Genomic DNA, 6,000 nt, shown 5'->3' on the forward strand with positions numbered 1-6,000 from the left:
GCTGTTTAGAAATATCACTTAAAGTAATGTCATTCACTAAGTAACTTCTATTTTACTGTAATATGCATACTTATGAATAGCACATCAGTGCATCATATATATTTATATATAATGTATACATATATACATTATATACAAATAATGCCATTCTCAAAGTTCAAAAATATATTCCTAGGGCTTTAAAGACAATTTGCTGAAAAACATATTTTAAAAGACTGATAAAAGTAATGACTTGTGACTTTATTAACTTATTAAGTGGTTTGAATAATAGCAAAGGACACAGCCCAATTAAGACCATTAATTCATTCAACAGACACTTATTGCCCCCTGCTTGGTATGTGCAAGGAAAGTTAATACAGAATTGAAAGATGACTGATAGTAAAGCTAGTGCAGAATTCCTATGCATAAACAGACCCCTGTAATACAACATGGGGAGTGGATGACAGTTTTATGCATGGTATACTTTTTCAAGGTGATGAGGGGATGACTAACCAATCATTGTCTCAGGACAAGGACAAAGGAAGAATTCACAGACGGTATGAAAACTGAGCTAAAAAAATGAGCTGCACAATAGAACAAGGTGCTGGTGAATTTTGTGAGGAGAGATGATTACTCCAGAGAGCCAGAACACAAGTAGAGATGCACGGAGTTGGCAATGAGTAAGAACTATTCCTACACCTGCATATAATGTGTCATCCCTGAGGATGTCCGGTGGGTAATGAGCTGTTCACAGAGACTCCTGTATGTCCCTCCAAGGAGTTTGGACTATATCAGGGAGTCTATTTTAAACAAAGCTACTGTATAATCAAATTTGGATATTAGAAAGAGCACTCTGGAAGCACTGTTGAGAATAGACTGTTGAGAAGCAATTTGGGATATTGTGAAATTTTGGATTTTTAAAATTTATTTTTTAGATATTAAAATAAAGATTGAGTATGCACATATAAGAAAAGGAGATATATTTAACAGATCATGAATTTTTTAAAACTTTGGAATATCTCCCTATTTCTTGATTTGAATAGTCAAGTAGATGTTGATTTCATTTTTTGAGACAGAAAAAAGAAAAAAGGAGGGGCAGTTTTTGTGAAACCGTAATGAGTCAGTTCTGGATCCTTTGAGTTGGAGACACATCTGTGTGACCACAAATTCAGGTGCTACATGTGTAGCTGAACCTGTGAATCTGGAAGCTCAGGATACATTTTCAACTCAAGAATTAATTAAAATGTAGGTGATAGTTGAAGCCATGGGGGAGAGTATCATTTATTTGCTAATAGGGTGTAAAATGATTAAAAATGTCTTCGGAACTCAACAGAGATGATGAGGTCATCCAAAGAAAGAGTATATTGTGGAAAGAAGGAGCACTAAATAAGGGATTCAAGAAAGACCCTTCCTCAAGACTGAAGGAGGAGAAAGGGGAGCCCGTGAATGAGACTAAAAGATGTTGTTAAAATGTTGAGGGAAATTTAGAAAATAATACTATTGAGAATTTCTAGATATATAAAGTGCTCAGGCTTCCCTGGTGGTGCAGTGGTTGAGAGTCCGCCTGCCGATGCAGGGGACGCGGGTTCGTGCCCCGGTCCGGGAAGATCCCACATGCCGCGGAGCGGCTGGGCCCGTGAACCATGGCCGCTGAGCCTGCGCGTCCGGAGCCTGTGCTCCGCAATGGGAGAGGCCACAGCAGTGAGAGGCCCGCGTACCGCAAAAAATAAATAAATAAATAAAGTACTCAAAAATCTCAAATAATCTGAAAAGTTATATCCAACCAATCCTGGAAAATGCCTATTTTATTTGGTAACTAAGTAGGATGACTGAAATTAGGCAAAGAAGTTTCAGTGGATTTGGGGGAGCAGATGTCATTGTATTAGTTTGAGATGACGAGATAGCAAGGAATTGAAATAATGAACTTAGACAAGATATTTGTCTAAAGATATGAAACACTTGAATATCATTAGTCAAATGAAAAGATTATACTATTTTATCAGTGAGGTCCCATCCATCTTTGTATATGTATGATTTATGAAGAAAGGAGTCTAATTACACAACAAACTCTCATATTTAAAATACCATAAAGAAAAACAAAAACATTTTGTAAGAGTTAACTTTAATACAGCCTTGAATAAGGTTAAAAATACATTCTATGGCTTATGAGGTAGATGCATCTTCTGTGTTATGCATTTAATACCCTTTAATCTACCCATATAAGCAATGTTAACTCACTTGAAATTATGAATACCTCTTCATCTATAAAATACATATACTTTTGACTTTCAGGGTCAATAAAACAAATACTAATATATCATTGTGGAAGTCACAGAATGTTAACCATTTGACTTGATCATTTTATATGCTTAAAAGATTTGTCTTTTTAACATGATTTTAATATTCTATGTGTTATTTTTTATTTTGACAAGTAGGGGTGAACTCAATCAAATCTATCCAAGATGTACACACATGTGCACACACACAAACTGGTAACAGTAGTAAATTATCTTGTGTGGGTTATGGATCCACTACCAGAGTCAAGATAAGAAACAGATCCAATCCTGCAAGGATCCATCGTGTTGCACTTTTATATCCACACTCAGTTCCCTCCAGCTTCCCCTGGAACCCACCTAGCCTTTGGCAACCCACCACTAAACTTTCTTCCATTTCTAAAATAGCATACTTTTAAATATGTTGTATAAATGGAATCATGCAGTACGTAGCATTCAGGATTTTTTATACCTTGGTGATTAATCCCAAGCTTATTTCTTTATGTATTGCTGAGTAGTGGTCCATGTATGTGTAGACCACATTTGGTTTCCCCATTCACCTGTCGAAGGGCATCTGGGTGGATTCCAATTGTTAATTGTTATAAATAAAGCTGAAATAAGTATTTGTGTATAGCTTTTGTGTGAGCATAAGTTTTCATTTCTCTAGAATAAATGACCAGCAATACAATTGTTAGGTTGGTTATATGATAGGTTTGTTGGCTAAAGCTACCATAATAAAAAGCCACAAACTCTGTGGTTTAAACACAAAAATTTATCTACTCACATTCCTGGAGGCTGAAAGTACAAGGTCGAGGTAGAGCAGGGTTGGTGTCTGGTGAGAACTCTCCCCCTGGGTTCCAGATGTTCATCTGCTCTCCACGTGCTCACAATTGTGTGTGTAGAAATAGCAAGCTGTCTAGTGTTTCTTCTTATAAGGACAACGATCCTACTGGGTCAGAGCCCCACTTTTATGACTTAATTTAACATTAATGGCTTCTTTAGAGACATCATCTCCAAAGACAGCCACACTGGGGATTAGGGCTTCAACAAAGAAATTTGGGAAGGACAAAAACTTTCAGTCCATAAAGTATGGTAATTGGATATTTTGTTTCATAAGAAACTGACAAGCTGCTTTCTAGAAAGGCTGTACCATTTTATATTCCCATGATGTATAAGTGATCCAGTTTTCTTGTATCTTCACTAGAATTGGATGTTATCACTATTTTTAATTTTCGTCATTCTGATATGTGTGGAGTGATATATCCTTGTCTTTTTAATTTACATTGCCCTGATGATTAATAATGCTTAAAATCTTCCCATGTATTTGCCAGTTGTATATCCTCTTTTGCGAGTCTGTTCATGTTTTTTGCCCACTTTAAAATTTGATTTATTTTTATTAAGTTTTGAAATTTTTATATTTCTAAATGCTAGTCCTTTATTGGATATGCAATTTGCAAATATATTCTTGTACTCTGTAACCTGTCATTTCATCCTGGTCCAATAAGCTTTCCTAGAACAAATATTTATAATTTTGATGACATTCAATTTATCCCTTTTTTTCTTTTCTGAATCATGACTCTGTTCTGATTCTAAGAAATCTTTATCAAATCCTAAATCCTAAATATTTTTGTCTATTTTTAGATTAAGTTCTCTCTCTCTCTCTCTTTTTTTTTTTTTTTTGGCCTATGGCTGTCCTTGCTCCAGTACCATGTGTTGAAAAGGCTGTCTTTCCTGGATTGCCTTTGCCTTTTTCTGGCTCTATTTATGGGTTCTCTGTTCTGTTCCTTTGGTCTATGTGTCTATCTCTCTACTAATACCACACTGTCTTAATTTCAGGTAAGATAATCTTCCCAATTTATTCTTTTTATAAAAACTGTTTTTGCTATTATGAGATTTGTTACACAGGAAGATTATGTATTCCTAGTGATAGAGAAAAAATGGATATTTAAATGTTTATACGAGGATGAAAAACAGGTTTAAACTCAGTGATATAATTCCATCTTAAGGAGCCAGAATTAAAGATAAAATTAACCCAAAGTGTATGAAATCAATTAAATAATAAAGATAAAAGTAAATATCAACAAAATAGGAATCATATAAGCAATTTAAAAGCCCAAAAATAAATAAATAAAAGCTCATAGATACAGAAAATAGACTGATGGTTCCCAGAGGCAGCGGATGGCAGTGGGGAAAGTGGGTGAAGGGGTCAAAAGCTACAAACTTTCAGTTATAAAATAAATAAGGTGTGGGGATGTAACATACAGCATGGAGACTGTAGTTAATACTTCTGTATTGTATATATGAAAGTTGCTAAGAATGTAGATCTTATTAATCCTCATCACAAGAAAAAAATGTAACTGTGTATGGTGATGGATGGTAACTAGACTTATTGTGATCATTTCACAATATATACAAATACAGAATCATTATGTTGTACACCTGAAACTAATATGATGTTATATGTCAATTATACTTCAATTTAAAAAGTCAGTAGTTCTTTCTTTTGAAATATTAATCAAATGATTAAACCCCTAACAAAACTGACCAGAGAGAGAGAGAGAGAACACAAATCACCACTATTTAGGAATGAAAGATGACATTGGCTGAGAAAGGAGGCTTAACAAGAAAGGGGCATGGGACAAAGCCTGGAATTTTGAATAACAAAAAGGTTACTTGGAAATTTTCAGAGTTTGGAGTGTAATTATAAGAAAACTGCCCTATTACAAAAGCTAAGGGGCTGCATAATTTTAATACTGTTGATAATTATTTTTTATTGTTCAGGAGTGTTATAGGGGCTTCATAATTTTAATATTGTTGATAATTATTTTTTTATTGTTCAGGAGTGTTATTTGTAGAAATCTCTTTAGGTCATTGCTGAACAGTATCCACTGTATCAGCAGGTATTGGCTGATCTAAGGGAAAGTGATTCTATGTATTCATTGGAGCACAAGCGAAATAAGAGAGAATTGATGTTGAGTAAGGATAATAAGGGGATTTTTTTTTTTTTTTTTTTTTGCAGTACGCGGACCTCTCACTGTTGTGGCCTCTCCCGTTGCGGCGCACAGGCTCCGGACTCGCAGGCTCAGCAGCCATGGCTCATGGGCCCAGCCGCTCCACGACATGTGGGATCCTCCCGGGCCGGGGCACGAACCCGTGTCCCCTGCATCGGCAGGCGGACTCTCAACCACTGTGCCACCAGGGAAGCCCTAGGGGATGTTTTTGTTTTTAAGATGTTTAAATGGCATGGAAAAGAGGCAGAAATTAAAAACAAACAAACAATAAAACTAGGGTTTTAAAAACGTTCAGAAAAGATTGTGTTGGATCCTATATTGACATATCCAAGGTAACTGTTATATTCTGTTCAGAATTTATGTGATAATGTTACTTTTTCAGTGTGTAATAAAGTTTTATTTAATTTGGATGAAGGAAAATGGAACAGCATAAATAAAAGATCTTCATTCAAGACTAAGCCTCGGTTAGTATTCTCAAGACATGTTGATATCAGCAGAAGTCGACAGTAGTAAAAAGAACTGTCTGGTTAATCCTTAAATTTAACTTTAGCCACTCTATCTCCTACTGGGTAATTCCTTTAAAGGAATATCACTCTGACCTAATCTGAGTTATCTGGCCAACCACATTTTACCAATTACTCCATAAACATTGTTAAAATTATTGTGCAAGATAAACTGGGTAACTAATATCTTAGTCCCCCATTTGGATCATATTTCCTATGCTTGTTCTCTCTTTA

At 35.4% G+C, this 6,000-nt stretch overlaps 1 protein-coding gene across 3 annotated transcripts in view; it reads right to left on the reverse strand.

The window, feature by feature from the left end:
- The window catches only part of FSTL5 (follistatin like 5), a 651,623-nt gene that overhangs the window by 370,155 nt on the left and 275,468 nt on the right, over positions 1 to 6,000 (reverse strand). The gene's annotated exons all lie outside the window — the stretch shown is intronic.

Source organism: Lipotes vexillifer, unplaced genomic scaffold (genome assembly GCF_000442215.2).
Source record: "Lipotes vexillifer unplaced genomic scaffold, Lipotes_vexillifer_v1.1 scaffold582, whole genome shotgun sequence".
In the NCBI taxonomy this organism is placed as follows: domain Eukaryota; kingdom Metazoa; phylum Chordata; class Mammalia; order Artiodactyla; family Lipotidae; genus Lipotes; species Lipotes vexillifer.